This window comes from Perna viridis, chromosome 5 (assembly GCF_037379345.1).
Source record: "Perna viridis isolate PV_CMFRI_1.1 ecotype Kerala chromosome 5, ASM3737934v1, whole genome shotgun sequence".
NCBI lineage: Eukaryota > Metazoa > Mollusca > Bivalvia > Mytilida > Mytilidae > Perna > Perna viridis.
Genome location: NC_142449.1, coordinates 12,561,140 through 12,582,398, shown reverse-complemented (window position 1 = coordinate 12,582,398; position 21,259 = coordinate 12,561,140). Strand labels below are relative to the sequence as shown.

General features: G+C 34.7%; 2 long non-coding RNA genes across 2 annotated transcripts; both read left to right on the top strand.

Annotated features, from left to right (window-relative positions):
• The first annotated feature begins 1,413 nt into the window (after window positions 1–1,413).
• Window positions 1,414–3,014, top strand: LOC148616076 (uncharacterized). Its single transcript, XR_015921900.1, has 2 exons — window positions 1,414–2,015; window positions 2,724–3,014. It is a non-coding gene; the product is annotated as an uncharacterized LOC148616076 (long non-coding RNA).
• A 7,336-nt stretch (window positions 3,015–10,350) lies between these two features.
• Window positions 10,351–11,661, top strand: LOC148616075 (uncharacterized). Its single transcript, XR_015921899.1, has 2 exons — window positions 10,351–10,490; window positions 11,371–11,661. It is a non-coding gene; the product is annotated as an uncharacterized LOC148616075 (long non-coding RNA).
• The last annotated feature ends 9,598 nt before the right edge of the window (window positions 11,662–21,259 follow it).

The following is a 21,259-nucleotide window of genomic DNA, read 5'->3' as shown; positions in this document are numbered from 1 at the left end:
AAAAATGAAATGCTCTTTAAAGTCACCAGTAGTGTCTCAATTATATATGCACTTGTTGCAGTGTGTTTTCATCCAGTCACAAGTCATAAGTCGTACATATTACAGAACATCTTTAGGTTTATCAAATTATTCTTTTTTGTCATGCTAACATTGTAACATCAAAATACATTAGAATATGAAAAGGAAAATTGATTGGCATTTTATTGCATAAATTTTCGGGGCTGGTACATTTTAATCAAGACAGGTAACTTTTTGATGTACCCTGTGGTCTGGTAAATATTTTCTACGAGTTTCCTACCCTGCATCTATATAGCGGAAACTGAGAATAAAGGATCTAACTAAACGATATTCATTCTTTCGGATCAGATCAGCTATAAAGTCAGCCTCATAAGAGTGAAGGAATAGGTCAGCAAGTAGGGGAGCACAATTTGTTCCAATTGGAATGCCGACCGTTTGTTGAAAAACGCGTCCACCACACTGGACAAATATGTTGTCGATTAAAAATTCCAGCATTTTGTAAACATCTCCTTCTGTATATTTGGAAGATGATTTGGAATTATTTCTTACCAAGTATAAGGAATCTACCAAGAACTATATATTTGTACCTAGGTGTACCATCTTTTTTGGAAAAACAAATATGTATAATGTTTTTAAGTCGGGATTTTAACTGAGTAATGGGAATGGAAGTAAACAGTGTTGAAAAATCATTACATGCTATAATGCTATAATATTCGATAATAGTCTTGAACTGATGGTCTCCAAAAGATCTTTCGAATATACATTGAATTAATACCACTACGGGAGTAACAAGTGTTGTGGTAGGACTGCAGACCCTCTTTGACAACTGTGAGTTAAAAGTTTTGAAAGAAGTTTGGTGGTACATTTTACAGATCCAGCTATGTAACGTTGTTTGTATGGATTATTGTGGAGTTTAGGACAGTACATAGACGGTAAATCACAATCCTCGTCTTTGGTAGAGAGGCTAAAAGAGGATAGCACAGATTTATGGTTTTCTACAATCTCTTCTTTGGAGAGTGTGGTAGCAGTATAGGTCTTATTACTGCTATTATTTTCTACGTCTATCTCTGATAATAAACATTGGATGTAAAACGTTTTGCAGACAAAAACAATGTTGTTTTGGGCTTAGTCTGCTGATACGACATCATAATTTTCATGTTTAGTAGACAATGTTTTTGCTACATCGGTGTTTTTGAAAACTGATGTAGCATTGGCACTCACTGACCTACATAAAACTTTAATCATTATCATTATCATATGATAATCGTTTGGTTTTTTTTCCGCAAACATATGATTATTACATGTTTCCAAGCCAAAATCACATGATTATGACATGTCAATTATCATATGATTTTCATAAGTGGCATATTTGGTTGTGTAGCCCAGTCTCTACAGACTTTTTATTGCATTCTTATATAATAGGTGTAATTTTGTTTATCAGCCCTTCCACCGAGGATCCTATATAACTTTTTTTTCAAGAAAATAAGCTCTTCTGGATGTGGTGAACTAATTTGCATTAAGAGGCGGCATTAAGTACTCAGTATCGCAAAGTTGTAAAATAACTATGAGGTAAAAATGTACCTCTTTGCAGGAAATTGGAGCTAGATTCTTGTTGAGATACTATGAAACCCCATTTAGTGGATTTAAATAGCCGGTTAATTGACTTAATCTTAATTCTGAGGTCGAATCTGTATGTCCGTGTGCTTTTACCAAGGGGTCTACTGATCAGTGGCGAATTGCATATTTTTGTTTTGCGAATTGTGCTTTCCAATTACACGGACATTATTGATATGCTAGTTCATCAAAACAAAAGTCTAACGAAACAATGTAATGTACTATTAATTTATGCGTCACAAATGATCAGTGTCCAATTTTGATTATAGAAAGAGTACATTTTGTGAACTCAGGTCTCTTTGTCTTATCTTCGTAGTATATCGTCCATGAACTCGCGAATGTCATATCTTTTCCAACTAGATAACTGACCACACTTATAGAAGGTAAGTTTGAATACAAAAAAATGGGACTTTGTCATCACAGACTAATATCCTTACATACTTCTATTTGTTTTACCGGAGAACGAGACTCCGGTTATTAACTGAACTGTGTGATAGTGCATTGTGTATTGTAACCGTTGTAACTTTGAACACATCGTTAAAAAGGAACGCACCTACAAATTACTGAGTTGTGCATTTAATGTATATAATTCGTTTAGGCATGAAAAATGTTTTGTTTTTTCTGTCGCAAATTATGAACGATCGCTATGTTGTCACATTGAATACAAAAGTACTAATAATATAATATTGCAAATTTCGATATCTGCTGTACACTTGTTTAAATGAGTAACCTGTCATCAGCAGCATATGAAAGGATGAAAACATAAATTGGGACAGACGTATAGTTTTCTGCTTCCGGAGACTACCTATAATAATGTTTTCCCTATTGGTTATTCAGGTCTTTGTTTCCAGAGTTTGAAGAAAGTCCCAGTTAGTTAATGTACGTGTGTATGTGTATGCGTGTGTTACACTTCCTAGACTCTGTTTGTTGTTTCTGTCTCTATTTTATTCCCGTTTTCTTTCTTTATATGAAGGCAGCCTATGTTTTTGATGTTCTAAATAAGGGTTTTTTTAAACATAACATTAACTTTTACTGCTGACTAACTGTTTTTCGCTAATGTTGGAATTTCATTTAATAACATCTACTTGCAGATGTTACGACTCGTATTATTTGTTAGCTTGGCCATGATGCATGTATATTGTGCCTTACAATGTCGTGATTCCTATCAACAAAGTCACCATAGTCATTGCTACTGTCCGTGTGATGATACATTCAACAAATGTGAGACCAATTGTACCGCAATGTTCCACGATAAGACGCATCTTACTCATTGTAACATTCAGTGTGCTGATGGTCTAGCTGGCTGTCTCACTGCATGCAATCATGGATAATATTGGAAAATCGACTGCCGAAAAACTATGATATAAAATCATTCATTACTTTGTCGTGTCTTTTTTTTCAAATTCATGCATATCAACAAGTACAAAATGGGCATTAATATCAGAAGGTTTAGTTTTATCCATACACTGTTACAGAAAAAAAAACGAAACTACGTACCAAAACATTTTTTAATCCCGGTAGGGCAGTTGTCTCTGACATATTCACAATTTTCATCCTCGTTATATAGAGCAAAGTAACAAAACAAAAAGAACAAGGAAAACGGGATCAACAAATAACAAAGAGGTACCGAAACAAAACCAACAGCAAACAAAACGACGAAGGATAGATCGACCTCCATTAACACTGGTGACAGACGGAGTGTGGTAACGGCAATTACCCCATTCCCAATATGAAGGAGGGAAATCCCAGTAGGATGTCAATTTTTCTGTTGATACATAACTGTTCCTGAAATTTGGTTATTATTACTTGCAATATATATTCTAAAAAGATTCCGATACTCGGAAAATAGAAAGCGAACCAAAAAAAAGCATGAATGGTGGTAATTTCACATGCTGTTTTTTTTAAAGAGTGTAGTAACACATTTACTTTATGGTAGTAATTTACCAAAGCGTGACAAACTATGTCACATTCTGTTATAGGAGTTCTTATTTCAACACTGTGGTTCTACGCTTCATGAACTTGATAAAAGAATGAAGTCACGTATGTATATTTCGCAACCCCTCACAATGATGCCTGGTATCCTCCTTTTGACAATGAAATTATTGCTACCCCAATTACAACGGAAAATGGGGAATATGACAACGAGAGGAAGATAGATTAAACACAAGGTCACTATACATAAAGAGTAATCAAGGGAACCAAGGTTATAGCGGTAATCAAAAGAATGTAATCCGGGGACAGACCAGACATGGAAAACAGACACACACAACAAAGAACATAAAGTAACTAAAATCATACATACAAAGTAACAAAAGTAAATGAGCAACTCGGACTCCACTAAAATCTGGGAACATGGACCAGGTGCACCGGTAGGGTGAGCGTCCTCTGCTTTTTTTAGAAACACCCGCCGAGTTGCTCATAAAAAGTCAAGTCGGGGGTAGACAAACGAGGAAAGGAAAACTATGACCCGTTGAATAAATCAGTTTTCATGGTGCTGATGGATACACCATAACGATCCACGAGTTCATGATGACGACCATAAAACTTCTGTAGTGATAACTTCAATCTTGTAGCAACATAACCCTGTTCCAGAAGCCTATTTGTTAAAGTTCTAGCGCGATACAAAACGTCTGCGTAGTTTCGGCAAGCTCTGGCATAACGTATTAGTTGTGAATAATCATCGAACGAAATAATTTCAACCACAACATTACATTAGTGAGTATCTACTGTTTTCATCAACCTTATAAACCAGCGAAATGACCAGTTTAAGATGCTTTTCATAATATTGCTTCAGTCATAGTACTTTTTCGTGTTTCAAATATGTAAAGACGATACATCACTCAGGTTATTTATGGGTTACCACAATCTCTCAAGCATTTTGATCGTGTTTTGCCACCAACTCTTTTTTGAAATCACCCGTTTTCTCTTTCGCTTTTCTCAATATCGGACATCTTTTTCGATAGATATTTCACAGATTCATTGCAAATAATAATAATGATATTGGGAGTCACCACAAGTAACTTAAAACTCGGAGAATCGTACACATAGTAAAAGAATTCTTGTAGTGTTGGTCATGCACGTGAGAGTGAGTAAAAACGATACAAAACTAAGGCTTAGAATAAGAGAAAAACGGGAGTCTCCGCACCGAATTTTTTTTTATCGCTTTTATGTTCAGCAATAACTGTTATTTTCTTATATTACAATCTGAATTATGTTATCATTTTTTTCTTCTACTTTTTGTCCCTCTTTGGTTGTTTCAAAGTTTTGTAAAAATTTTCATGCGTTCGGTTCAGGTAGAGTTAAGGATACAAAATGGGTAGCCCACACCATTAATTTTAGTCAAGGACAAAGTCCATCATGGACCATGTTATGCTAACATGAACTTTAAACTCATTCGGATATAAAATCTAAATAGCAGGTGCCTTACCAATCATGAGAACCAATTTCTGGAAACAAGAATTTAGAACAATATGTAGCTGCAGATCATTACATAATGTATATGGGTACTAATATCATATTTATCTCTCGAAGTCCGCAAAGTCCATCTTTCGCCATTAACTGAAATCTCTAATTCATTCGGATAATCATGGGTGTTTTAAAGTCTCTTGTTTTCGGCGGGGAGTCACCCAATTATTCTCCAAAAATTCAATAACCTTCTGCTTGTTAACGTGCCTATGTCAAAGCGGGAGATTGAGCCGCTTCAATGGGAAATTTCTCACGTTTTACTCAATCTTTTCTGATTAAAATCGTAACAAATTACACCGTTTAGCCAGATCCTTGGATCTCAGATTTCGCTATATAGATGACGTATTATCCTAGTTTCGGGATTTTATGTATCGCATCTACCCAAAAGAACTTGAGATGAAGGATACTGCAGACACTGTGAAATCAGCGTTATATCTTGACCTAATTGGAGATCTAAATCTACACCTGGTAAAGAAAAACTATTGACCAAACTATACGACAAACGTGATGACGTTTCATTCCGTATTGTCAACTTTCATTTTCATTTCTGTTGCAACATCCCTTCAACACCTGCGTATGGAGTTTTCATAGATCTTGTCGTAGATACGCAGACTTTTTGTACCGCGAACAGGGTTATCTTGCTACAATATTGAAGTTATCACTACAAAAATTTTATGGTCGTCCTCATGAATTTGTGATCATTACGTGTATCCATCTGCACCTTTCAAACCGATTTGTTCAACGTGTCAGTTTATCTTTCCTCTTTCGTCTATCCCTGATCTAACTTTCATTAGCAGCTCGGCGACAGTTTCTAGAAAAGCAGAGGACGTTTACCCTACGGTGCACCTGGTCCATGCTCCCAGTTTTTAGTGTAGTCCGAGATGATGGTCATTTTCTTTTGTTACTTTGTACGTATTATGTTGGTTATTTCATGTTCTTTGACCAATTGTTGTGTGTGGCTATTTTCCATGTCTGGTTTTTGTCCTTGGATTACATTCTTTTGATTTCCGCTAAAATCTTGGTTCCCTTGTTTACTCTTTCTAGTTCTATTATTAAACATACAATATGCCGCGACAATAATACCGCTGTAAATCTCCCGCTTTGGAGCTTTCGAAGATCAAAAATGGAAATACAAGGCACTCGCAAATGCAAAAACTTTATATAAAAATTCCATGATAGTATCACAAACATTGGCATTCCGAGACAAATCCAAGTACGATATTAATTGCTGAAAAGCGGATACAAGAAACAGAAACGATCTACACATAATAAAATACAATTCCATTTAAGTAGTACTCCAGCTGAGAATCATGCAAAATGTGATTCATAGTTTGAAAGCCTACATATTTTTATTTTTGATATTTTGTTTGAAATTTTATAGCATGTGGCTTTTCATATAGCGTATTCGTATTAGATATAAATCATAATGAATGTACTATAGAATTTAAAATTAAGGGAGATAATTCTGCAAAAGACACTGAAATACAATACAAACTATTGAATTTTCAATGTAAATTATTTCTTAGGAACAGACAGATTGGAATGAATTATAATTATATAGGCCCATAAAGCAACTAACAACTTAATAACAAAAATAAAAATGTGTAGCCTATTTGGGGTGTATCACATACTACAGAATTTGCATGATTCTTACAAAGTCTGCTCCTTAAAAACTGAGAAGACAGTACGCAAAAAATATTGCGACACGAGTTCCTGTGAAAAAAAAACTGGGACGAGATTAAGTGGTGCAGAAGGGTAAAAATCTCCTGCTCCGCCTGCAGCATCCGAAAATCGCAACTCGGCATAATCCAGTGATTGTCAAGTTCGGTAGGTTGTCAACACGGTAAGACGTGAGTTTGTTGGACCAAGGATTTTAATAGTAGATTCCAATCCAGTTAGTCACTGTCTTTTACTCTTTAGGTTAACAACGTCCATTTTTTTTCTCCGCTCTTCTCTTTGTAAATTAATGACTGCACTTAAAATATTGATAGATTTCAATTATCGAATACAAGATTGTATGCAAATGCAATTTTTTTTCTATAGAGCAAGCAATGCAATCTTGAGAATAAATCGAGTTAATTTGTGTTACCAGCTAATTAAAATGACATGCTGTTATAATAGATTAAAAGACTAACTGAATATACAGTGTCTGTTAATTGTGTCTGGTTTAAATGGTGTCTTACCATTTATCATACTTTTGAAAACTGCCTATTCCCATTTTTCCAACTATTGTTTTAGGTTAATTAAGGTGTTGTTTGTCGAAAATATGCTAAAATGTATTAAAATTTTCAAACTTTTTTGAGAAGTTTAAAACAACCAGTATTTCTAACTCTTTGTTTTATATCTAGGATAGAAAAGAACATCTTTGGCTTTATTTTCTTCTTTTCTCTGAAAGACAATCGGCAGGCTTTTAATTATTTATTTATTTCAAAATCACAAATAAAAACCTTTGTGCAGAAGATCGGAAGGAGAGTCGATAGGGTGACCGGAAACATTTTAGGCCTAAATGGTCTATTTGCTAGAGATTGTCTGGATAGCTATTTTCTTACTTGGTTGGGGTACAGAAGAACGAAATTCCAACCTCTTACATTGTAGGAGTAGTCTATAGATATATATAAAATAATATGAGGTTTGGGTTTTGGGTTTTCAAAAGCGGTTCTGAAACCGATTTTTTTCAAATTGTTAAATATTTTTTTCAATGGAAGAATGCTCATAAAGCAGTCCAGGAGGTAGGTAGATTCTTCAAATTGCATTTAATTAAGAGCACAAGTTAAATATGGTCCATATTTCTTCACATTTTGCTAGAGGAAAAACAAAAACTTGGGGTCCAAGGTTAAATAGACCTTCCTTTTACATATCTTTTAGGAGTTTATGTTCCATACACGTACGCGTATATCATGTATATGAACTTTTCGACGTTTTGTTGCAAAACATATGGAATTTAGGAATCCGTTAAGGGGTTGGGGTAGTCCAATTAGTAGCCCATTACTGTAATATGAAGTTTTGGGGACTCTACATTATACATAGAGAGGTTATGTGCACATAAATTTACTGTGTACATATAAGTACATTCTCGAGGGGCTAGCTCCAATGCTTTTTAGTTTTGCTATATATGTATATGTCTGCATGTACTGACAACTCTTAATATGATTTTTAATTTAATCATTTTTTTTTCGTTTATGACTTTGTGCAAATAAAGTAAAGTTTGAACATGTACATAAAAATATGTAATTTTAATCAGCTTCATACTTAAACATTATGCATGTAAATATTACTCTTTTTTAAGATGGTAACCACGTAAAATCTTTTTATTTCAATACTTAAAGTTTACTTATCATTTTTTTAAATTTCCGATTTATAGAAAACTGTCACAATATGACTTTATGTACATGTTATTGTGTTTAAATAAATCTACATCAAGTCTATATTTGCTAAATCAAGTATGTTTTATACATGTACAAAAGTACATTAAGGGTAACCCGGTTAACTGGCTTTTGAAATCAAAACACTTAAATACATGTATGAACACGAACATACTTGCCCCTCGGGCAATACCAGTCTGTGTCCATACTTGTTAAGTATCAAGAAATTAATACAACACACTTAAAATAACCAAGTCTTGTTAAATTGTAAAGAAAATTTACATGATTTAATGAAATAGAGATTCTTAAAAAAATTAATGGCAGTGTTGTGAAGTGCTGAATGGACATACACGTTATGTTGGTTCTGAAACTAAATGATACTGGCAGTGCCTCTGGATATATTTTATACAGCTGCAAAACAAGTTCTATAGTATACAGTTTTTGTCCAAGGAATTTTTTTTTCAGACTACAAACGTATAGAACGTTTAGAAGTTGATAAAATTGTTTGATACAGGATTTAATTGAAATAATGATTTTGAAGTGTAAACTGTGAGCCAGTATCGATGGATTTAGCCTTAAAATCCTTCATATGCCGGTATTGTAATTTTGTTTCGTAAGAATTTCAAAAATTATCTGTTGAGTACATGACTATAAGAGCGATTTTTTTTCCATTATGCAGTTTTATTCTCTTTTCCTAGAGAACTATTTAATTAGGACTAATGTAAAAACAAAGACCTTATAGATGTAAATTTTTAGCAAATCACACACTACTAAGGAAAAGTAATTGACAGACTTTTTAGGGAATTGAAAATAGAGCATGTCCAGGCCCCGAATTTGCCTATATATGTATATTATATATTTAATATAATAGTGTCTCCGCAAAAAATAGCGGACGTATATTGGTGTGGTGCTGACAGCGGCGTCTCCGTCGGTGGCGTCCGTGTCGTCGTCGTTCATATTCACTAGGTTTTCGTGCGAAGACTTTATAGTTATGAAAATTTTATGTGATTTTACGAACTACAAAAGGAATTGTCCTATTTAATATGAGTTTATGGCCCTACCATTTTTAAATTAGGTCATCCATGTAATTCACAGATACCACACTTTTGGTTTCTGTTAATCTAAAAAACCTGAGAGTCAAGAATTTTACCAAGCTAACCTTCATAAAACGAAATGGTCCAATCTTAACATGACATAGCAAGTTCAACACATCCACGCAAGTACACCTTCAAGGAAGAAGCATTGTAATATGTACATGTATACGACTTGTCTTATGATTATGGCAAGCCATTGTGGAATTTGTTCCCAATTTATTGATATCAGTAGATATCTAGTAACATATCTTAATGGATATTTATCAACGTGTATAATATCAATAAATGAGTTTTCTAGACAATGCAAGCACGTTCAAGACGAAACGTATGCAAGTTCAAATTTGCTCTTCGGGCAATACCAGTCAGTGTCCACACTTGTAAAAATACCAAACAAAATCTGAGAAAAGAAACATGATTGTTACTTCATGTTTTAAAAAATATCCTGAAAAAATATCCAGGTTTTATTTAAAGAGTAGTCATATTTCAATAGTCACCTAACCCAAGTTCTGATTAAGAATCCTTTGCTTTTAATTCCCTTTGATCTCATTTATCCAACTTCATTTTACCTGTATAACCTGAAATATTAAAAGAAATTGATAAAGTGGAATGAACCTATTTAAGTAGGGCTGGGTTTAGAAAAATTCCATGTTTTTTTTTCGGGTTCAGCATCTGTACAAGTTTTGTACAATTCATGTCTACAGTTGCAGTTTTTGATTTCATCTTGCCTACCTGATCCATTAGTGATTGGAATCATCTTGAACTCTCCCTTTTCCATTTTATTTTCGATTTATGTGTCACGAATGATCGGTGTCCAATTTTGATTACAGAAACAGTACATTTTGTGAAGTCCGGTCTCTTTGTCTTATCTTTGTATCCTAATCGTCCAAATGTCATATCGCTTCCACAGTATTTAGATAACTGACCTCACTTATAGAAGGTAAGTTTGAATTATGGGACATTTGTCATCACAAACTAATATCCTTACATACTTCTATTTGCTATAGTACAGCACGACTCTCTTGTTAAACATCAGTCATTACTGTCATTTCTGAATTAACCGAAGTGTGTAATGGTGCCATGTGTACTATAACCGCAGTAACTAAAAATGTCGTTAAAACGGAATGTACCTACAAATTATCGAGTTGTGTATTTAAAAATATATAAAAGTTGTTTCAACATGCAAAAAACAGCTTTTCTGCCGCAAATCATGAACGATCGATATATAGTTACACTGAATACGGAAGTACTAATCATACAATATTGCAAATTTCGATATCTGCTGTATAAGTGTTTCAAGGAGTAACCTCTCATCAGCAGCATTAAACTCAAACACAAGATGATGAACAGACTTATAGTATTCTGCTTCGGTAGTCTACCGATAATTATTTCTAGAGGAAGACGTTCTCCCTATTAGTTACTCACGTCTTTAAAGTTTCTAGAGTTAGGGGAAAGTCACAGGTTTTTTTTCAATTGCATTGCACTTTCTCTTTCGTTTCCTTTTTTGTGGGGGGAGGTGTATTTGTGGGGTATCTTTGTTCTTTAATGTCATTAATTTGAGAATGTTTTAAATATAACAGTAACTTTTACTGTTCACCTCAGTATGCAAATTTACTATATGGAAAGCTTTTTATGACTTATTTTGTCAACTGTCTCCAACAGAAATTATCACACATACCTCGATTTGTTTTAAATAACAGAACGTCGATACAAGCAGGGCATATAGGCCAGTGTTAATGAATCATAACGTTCAAATGAACTTTAGATCCTGTTTTTCGCTAATGTTGGAATTTCATTTGTATAACATTTTATACATCCAGATGTTACGATTGGTATTATTCGTTAGCTTGGCCATGATGCATGTATATTGTGCCTTACAATGTCGTGATTCCTATCAACAAAGTCACCATAGTCATTGCTACTGCCAGTGTGATGATGCATTCCATAAGTGTGAGACCAACTGTACCGCAATGTTCCACGATAAAACGCATCTTACTCATTGTAACATTCAGTGTGCTGATGGTCTGGCTGGCTGTCTCAATGTATGCAATCATGGATAAAATTAGAGAACAGACTGTCGATAAACTGTGATATAAAATCATTATATTTGTCGTTTTGTCTTTTTTCGAATTTAAATCATGCATAACCAACGGATGCAAAATGGGCGCTACTGTCAGAAAGTTTAGTTTTAACCATACACCGTTATAGAAAAAAAACTATCATGACATTTTTCATCCCGGTGGGGTAGTTGTCTCTTTGACATATTCAGGATATCCATCCTCGTTGTATAGAGCAATGTATCAAAAAGAAGAACAAAGAAAACGGGGTCAACAATAACAAAGAGAACTGAAATAAAACCAACAGCAAACAAAACGACGAAAGATAGATCGACCTCCATTAACACTGGTGACAGACGGAGTGTAGTAACGACAATTACCACATTCCCAATATGAAGGAGGGAAATCCCAGTAAGATTATATCCCGTCAATTTCTCCGTTGATCACATGAATGTTCTTGAAGTTTGGTTATTCTAAAAAGATGTCCGATACTTGAAAAATAGAAAGCGAGGAAATGAATGGTTGTAATTTCACTTACTATTTTATGAAAGAGTGTAGTAACATATTTACATGATGGTAGTAAGTTACCAAAGAGTGACAAACTCTTCCACGTTCTGTTATAATAGTTCTTATTTCAAAACTGTAGTTAAACGGTTCATAAACTTAACAAATAAATGAAGTCACACATGCATATTTTTGCAACCCCTCACTATCATGCCTTTTATCCTCTATGTTGACAATGAAGTTGTTGGTACCCCAATGAGAATGGAAATGGGGAATGTGACAGTGCAGTAATCTATACAGAATCATTGAAATAATTTCAACCACAACATTACATTAGTGAGTATCTACTGTTTTCATCAACCTTATAAACCATAGAAATGACCAGTTTCAGATGGTTTTCATGATGTTGCTTCAGTCATGGTGCTTTTGTGTGTTTCAAATATATGAATACATAGTGAAGACGGTAAATTCTTCGGGTTATTTATGTGTTACCATCATCTCTAAAATATTTTGATCGTGTTTTACCACCGTCACCCTTTTTCTCTTCGATTTTCTCAGTATCGGACATCTTTTTCGATGGATACTTCACTGACACATTGCAAGTAATAATAACCAAAGGACGGCTGATTATCTTCAGGCACATCTATGTATCAACAGAGAAATTGATAGGATATGATCTTACTTGGATTTCCTTCTACCATATTGGGAGTTACCACAAGTGACTAAAAACTCAGAGAATCTTTCGTATATTAAAAGAATTCTTGTCGTGTTGAGTGAGTAAAACAATACACAGCTGAGGCTTAGAATCGGAGAAAAACGGGATGCTCCGTACCGAATATGTTTATCGTTTGTCTTATGTTTAGCAATTATTTTCTTATACTGCAACCTGAATTATGTTATCACTTTCTTCTTCTACTTTTTGTCCCTTTCTGGTTATATAGGTTGTTTCAAAGTTTTTGTAAAATTATCATGCGTTCGGTTTAGGTAGAGTTGCGCATACAAAATAGGTACCCCACAACATCAATTTTAGTCAATGACGAAGGCTATCATGGACTATGTTATGCCAATATGAACCTCAAATTCATTCGGATATAAAATCTAAATAACGGGTACGTTACCAATCATGAGAATCAATCTCTGAAAATTTCATTAAAAAATATGTACCTGTGGATCATTACTTAATTGCTATGGGTATCCGACCTGTATCAATATAATTTTTATCTCTCTCAGTCCGCAAAGTCCAATCTTACGCCATTAACTGAACCCTCTAATTCATTCGGGTAATCAAGGGCGTTTTAAAGTCTCTTGTTTTCAGCGGGGAGTCTCCCGATATCTCCAAAATTTCAACAACCTTCTGCTCGTAAACGTGCCTGTGTCGAAGCGGAAGATTTAGCTGCTTGAATCGAAAATTTCTCCCGTTTTATTCAATCCTTTCGGATTGAAATGGTAATAAATTACATCGTTTAGGCAGATCCTTTGATCTCAGTTTCAACTGTATAGATGACATTTTATCGTTAAACAATCCTAGTTCCCGGATTTTGTGCATCGCATCTACTCCAAAGAACTTGAGATAAAGAATACTGCAGACACTGCGAAGTCAGCCTGGTATCTTGACTTACGCTTTGAGATTGATGGTAAGGGAAAACTTTTGACCAAACTATACGACAAACGCGATGACTTTTCATTCCGTATTGTCAGCTTTCCTTTCATCTGTGGCAAGAACCCTTCAACCCCTGCGTATGGATTTTTCATATCACAACTTAAACGTTATGCCAGAGCTTGCCGTAAATACGCGGACTTTTTGTACCGCGAAAGACATCTTACAATTAGGCTTCTGGAACAGGGTTATTTTGCTACAAGATTAAAGTTATCACTACGGAAATTTCATGGTCGTCATCATGAACTCTTGGAACGTTACGGTATATCCATATGCACCATGAGAACCGATTTGTTCAACGTGTCGTAGTTTTCCTTTCTTTTTTCGTCTACCCCGGATGTGACTTTTATGAGCAGTTCTACGGGCGTTTCCAGAAAAGCAGAGGACGCTTACCCTGCCGATGCACCTGGTCCATGCTCCCAGCTTAGTGGAGTTCGAGTTGCTCATTTCTTTTGTTGCGTTGTACGTATTATTTTGGTTATTTTATATTCTTTGTTGTGAGTGTCTGTTTTCCATGTCTGGTCTTTGTCCCTGGATTGCATTCTTTTGATTTCCGCTAGATTCTTGGTTCCCTTGATTACTCTTTCAGTTCTTATTAAAACAAAGTGATCTCGAACCATTGATTAAGACTATTACTATCATTGTATTATAAGGAGGTTTGTCACGGGAAAGTGTCGCAGTGATATTGTATTGAAGTTGAAATTGAAGTTCTATCGCATTAAACATAAAATATGCCGTGAAAATAATACCTCGGTAAATCTCCCGCTTAGAATTTCAGGGAGAGCTCCCGCTTTGGCCCTTTCAATGATCAAAAATCGAAATACAAGACACACGCAAAATGCGAAAACCTAATATAAAATTTCCATGATAGTTTCTTCAAACATCGGCATTCCGAGACATCACATACTACAGAATTTGCATGATTCTTACAAAGTCTGCAACTTAAAAACTGTACGGAAAAAAATATTGCGACACGAGTTCCTGCGAAAAAAACTAGGGATGACATAAGGTGACAGAAGGGTAAACATGCCATGCTCCGCCTGCAGCATCCGCCAAATAGCAACTCAGCATAATCCAGTGAGTGTCAAGTTCGGTAGGTTGTCAATACGGTAAGACGTGAATTTGACGGACCAAGGATTTTCATAGTAGATTCCAATCCAGTTAGTCACTATCTTTTACTCATTATTTTACTGTTTAACATTATCCAATTTTGTTCTGCGCTCTCATCTTCGTAAATTAATGACTGCACTTAAAAGATTGATATACTTCTATACTGCAATCTTGAGAACAAATAAAAAAGATTAACTATATAAACCGTCTGTTAATTGTGTATGGTTTAATTGCTTGATGTATGTAAGTAGGGCTGGGTTTAGTACCATACCGTGTTATTATACGAATTATATATATATATATATATACTGAATTATACGAAGCACTGAATGGGACTTGATCTTTTTGTAATCAAATCAAATTTGTGTACATAAGGATACAAAATTATTTTTGTCGTATAAAACTATGTTATATAAGCTTGTATTATGATCACTTCTATTTCGTAATAATAAAATTCATTTTTGTCAAATAGGTATGCAAATTTTAACTTATTTGCATAGAAAATTGACTTTTGTTACCTGATATGGAAATTAAATAACAAAAGTCAATTTTGTGAGACAAAATTGAAATTGTATGCAAAATGTTGATTAAATTAGTCAGCATCCTGTGATTTTGTAATAAAAATAAATTTTTGTTGCGACGGAAGTGAAAATTTAACACAAAAGTCAATTTTGTATACAAATTAGTTTACAGAGTCTTTCGGATAAGCAAATGAATTCTCTCATCACAATTTTGTCAGAAGGCTTCACATTGGATATTAATTCGAGCAACGGCATATAATATGGTTGATGCGCTATTCTGCAAAAGTAAGTAATACCTAATAAAGTATATATCTCAGATATAGGACATTTTGTACAATACTGATTATTCTAATATGATGTCCTTCTATGGCTTAATCCGGAGAATTCATTTGCATATCCAAAGCATTCTGGAAACTAATTTGCATACACAAAAGTGAATTTTAAATTGCATGCAAAAGTGATTTTGTGATGACATTATTCAATTTTTGTAAACACAAAATTTAATTTTGTCATAATATTTCTCAGTTTTTGTATGCAAATTAGTTCACAGAATCCAAACTAAACTAATTTGCAAACAAAATTGACTTTTGTTACTCAATATTCAGATTAGGTAACAAAAGTAAAGTCTGTGATACAAAAATGAATTTTGTCATGACAAAAATAACTTTTGTCCACTAAAAGATTACTTTGTATGACAAAATTAAAATTTGTAGTATGGTATAAATTTTGTTAATCTGATCTCATTTTTGTTGAACGAAACTCACTTTTGTCTGTATAAAATTGAATTTTGAGTACAAAAACACAAGAGTTCCATTCGGCGCCCCGTAGAATTAGATTGTTTATGAGTTTCTGGGATTTTGACGAGAAACCGTTTTTGTTACATGAGTAAATCTGTGATAACTTGATTTACTGAGAAACTGACAGTTTATCAAATAAACTATATAAAACATAAGTAGTAATTGGCGGCACTCTAGATCACTTTAATGACCTTCTCTATGGGGTTTTCTATAGTAAAATGTGCACTCGAGCGTAAGGTCTGTGAGGAGCAGTTTTCATCATAACGGATACGTGGTTGTGCAGTGTGATGACTAATGGTATAGTATCGGTCGTCATCTAGTTTGGCCTTTTATTGATAGTGCGTTTGAATTGTCTCAGATTGTTTGATTGATTTTAGTACCCATATTACTTTAAATCTCTTTCTAAGTTGTTTTTTTATTTTATTTTGAGAGGTATTATCAGATGGATAACAGCGACTGTTTAATAGTGGTGCGGATTAAAGGGAATAATCATTTAATTGAGCTTTTCAATATATATTAGTAATGGTCTTTTTATTACTTTTTAATGGTATTGTCAATATACACACGACCGACTGCTGTAATCTCATTTTGTAATATTCATGTACATGTATCAGCATTGATTCTATCGAATACATGTAGGAAATAATATTGTCTTTATATTTCAGAAAATGCGCACTTGTAAGAAGTGTAGCCAGACCTTCGCCAGGAGAAATCAGCTATTAGAACACTTTAAACTGCTCAAGAACCATAACGTCATCAGTTGTGACATTTGCTACAAAACATTCACGGAGCGTAAAAACCTCACCAGACACAAAAAACGGCATCGGGATAAAACTGAGTTTCATTGTACCGTTTGTCGCATGGTCTTCAATAGGATAGGTAACCTTAGACGTCACGAGTATCATCAGCATCAAATTGGTGGATTAGGAGTACTGCAGTCAAAACGACTAGACAAAATCGAAGACATGTATGATGTAAGCGTGAAAGGGCGAAGTCACATTGCTAGATTCAACACGACGGCTATAGAATATAAAGTACAAATCAAAGAAGTAGAAGAAGGGAATATAGAATCAATACTAGAACTTTTAGTAAAGCTGTTCGACTCGATTTTATAGACAGTTACAGAGTTCGTCAATCCAACACACCTGATTCAAGTGACTATTAACAATCCACCACTGGACTCTACCGTTTGTTCAATTGGATCAACTTACCGGCGAACTCCTGCTATGCGAGATTGAACGTGTCCTTCATTCTTATGAAGAATTTTTACTGGATGAGACGTTGGCGTTTGAGATAATTCATGTGGCTATGCCAACCGGAAAAGGAAGGAAAAGGGTTGATTTCATCGACACCGAGAAATTTTTTAGAGATAAGCAGTCCATTGTACAGATTCGAAACAAAGACGAACTCTGTTGCGCTCGATCAATCGTTACCGCTAAAGCCCGATTAGACAATCATCCCCAGTGGAATTTAGTTCGGCTAGGAAGACGTATACATGAAGAGCTGGCTCTAGAATTACATGGTCGTGCGAGGGTTCCTCTACAGAAGTGTGGAATCGAAGAACTCAAACAAATTCAGAAATACTTGGATGATTACCAGATCCTCATGATTTCGAAACATGGCGAAACAAGGATTCGTGGCGATATCTTACTACTGTACTGTCTGCCAAAAGGGATATGATCACCACGAGAAACATGACTGCAATTATGTATGTCATTATTGTAAAAAGATGCACCAAGTCGACAAAGAAGAGAAATGGATCAACTGTACCGATTGCTATCGGTACTTTAAGGGAAAGGAATGCTACGATATTCGCAAGAAGCTGATAAAGGGAGGGTATTCTACTTGTAATATGTATTACAAATGTAAAACCTGTAATCAAACCGTCTGTCGTGAATAAAGCGCGAAGTACGTTCATATTCTTTTGTACCTTTGTATTATACGACGCTAACGTTAGTGACATCGCCGTAAACTATAGCTTGTATATTAAAATAGTTGAACTTGACGGTCGACTTGTTACATTATTCTAAGTTACACAACATATTATGGTGCCGTGACCAGGATAAGTAACAAGAATATTCTACGTTAAAAGCTATGCACATAAAGGAGTAGTGACAAAATTACTGAAAGAAATTCGACGATTTCAAACAGAATTCAGTCTTTGAACATGAAGAGATATTGACTTTATCGGAAATACTCGTGTAGAAACAGAGGAAATCAACGAAAAAAATACTGAATTTGACAACGGAGGAGGATGTGGCAGATGAACTTGAGGAAACAGATGAGTATGTGTACAATTTTGAGATCAAAATCAATCAAATTAAGAAATTCATTTCCCTAAATCAATCACAATCCAAACCCACACATTCAACATCAGCTATCCTGAATCCTCATGCAGAAAATGTTTTGCCCGTGAATATCAACCCGCCATACCAGCCAATGTCCGTCAGGCAAATAGTGAGATAGGAGCATACATGAGACAATTCCTTCAATGAAGGAAGATCAATCATGTCCAAAGCAGGTTTCAACTTGCGATCTTGGCATCGAATAGTATGGCACTTCCAGATAAGGCCGAGCAAGAAAATGTACTGGATACGGACATCAAAACTAAAGTACTTGGATTACGTTGGAATACTGCAACTGACAAAATGTCGTTCAAAGATTCAAACATTGAGAGTAGCTCAGAGTTGACTACAAAGAGAGAAATCCTAAAACAATCTTCCCGCGTCTACGACCCTCTAGGACTATTAGGACCAGTTACATTAAGAGCTAAGATTCTTATCCAGGAACTATGGAAACGTAAACTAGATTGGGATGAACCTACTCCCGCCGAAATACATTCGTTATGGACCAACTTGGCAAATGACCTGAAGACGACCAATACAATGGAATATAAGAGATGTTACTCTGCCGATTCAATTGGTAACAAGAATAACTACGACCTACATGTATTTGTAGATGCTAGCATGACAGCACACGGAGCGATAGCCTTCATATGCAACGAGAAGAAGTCGAATTTCGTCATGGCAAAAATAGTGTAGCACCTGTGAAAACACTAACATTACTTGAATTAGAGCTGATGGCAGCCTTTATTGGAGCACGTTTAGGACAACACATAAAGGAAACCGTTAAGTTGTATTACACTGGCTAAATACAACAAAACAGATGAAAAGATTCGTTAAAAACAGTATCGACCAGATCAAGACATTGACAAATCCAAATCAATGGAGGTATTGCCCAACCAGACTTGCAGACTCGAGGTACATTGACTAAAGAGTTTTTGCAAAATGAACTATTGTTCAAAGGCCGGAGTGGTTACCAATTCGAGAAAAATTGCCATCATGGAATTCAAAGGAAATTACACTATTGCACTGTAATTTGGAAATAGAGCGGTTTAAAACATATCAGAGACTAATGCGTGTAACTGCATACATGGTGAGACTTAAAAGAAACTGTAAACTGCCACAATTGGACCGAGATTTTGAGGAGTTATATCTGTGAAGTTATCTGAGTATGGTAACACATCTAAGACAGACATTTTGTATTCCGTGCATTCGACAATACGTCAGGAAAATTCATATATTATTCATGCCTTCTTTACTTTTTGTCAAATATATATCTAATTGCACTGTTTTCAGTCATTTAAAATTTTATTAAAATTTCTCTGCATTTAAAGTTAACATAATGTTCAACATGACATGTTGGTAATATATATTCTATTCATTTTAAAATATTTTACACAATTTATTTTGGGACTCAAGGATTGATTTTATTAATTGTGGTTTTTCATTTGATTATTTTAATATGTATCCGCTTGATAATTTTATCTATGCAGTTGTGCTCAAAATTGTTATTATATGCTATTCATTTTTATGTATTGATAAATTGTAAATGTATTTCATATCTTTTTAACATGTAAAGCGCTTAGAGTAACTGTATAATTATATAATGCGCTATACAAATATTGTGTAATAATGATAAATAATAAAAGGCCAAACTAGTTCATGTATGGTGATCGATGATGAAAACTGCTCCTCACAGACCTTACGCTCGAGTGCACATTTTACAGTAGAAACCCCCATAGAGAAGGTAATTAAAGTGATCTAGAGTGCCGCCCATTACTACTACTAACATAAACCTGGTTTTTTTTATTTGTTTTGATTGATGTTAACCAATGGTGTTTGCCTGTATGGTGCATTTGTGCTGATTTCCTGACATTTTTTTTCAAATTTTCTGTGCGATGACAACTTTTGTTTTTTTATTGTCAGCAAGTGTCTTGGAAACCGGATATCCGTGAAAACTGTTTTGTTAAATTGAAATACACATTATTCATGCAGTCTGACGTAAGATACCTTTGATCGGTTATGATTGTTTTTGTTTGTTTGTCTTAACGTCTCTACCCAAGGTATGTTATGTTAAAATGCCTATCTGGATATGTATCGTGAAGTTCACTGATAAGTTCACTGCCTGTAATGCGTTTTTTTTTCTATGAAAGCATGTGGTAATTCTTGACTGATATGTATATATGTACGTGTTTCACTCCAAGATTCAACTTCCTCGATAGTGTCTAAATTCAATTGTATCTGTTTTTCTTGATACTCTAGCAGATTAACTCGTATTCGACAAAGAATCTGAAGTTTTCTTTAATGTACTGAAACCGAGAACAAGCATGTCAACATGCAGGCAGTTCATGTCTTTCATTCTCCTGTTTCAATAAATCATCATAGCTCTCTGATAAATGATTAATTATACCAGAGTACGGATCATAGAGTACATCAAATTGTTCCAAGACTCATGTACCTGCATGATTAATTATGTCAGGTTTCAGTCCTCAGTTGAAATGAATAACAATTAACAGAGTCAAAAAGGACTTAATGAAGAAGACAAGTCTAAAAATTCTTCCTCTGAGTCACATAATAACATTCTTTTAAGATGGTTAACCTTAGTTTTATCAGGGGAACACTGATTTTGCTGTTACCAAAACTTGAAATCAAGACATCTGTGGTTCCAGCAAAAACAGAAGTGGACAATCAGGATGAATACTTGAACAGTTCTACCTGACA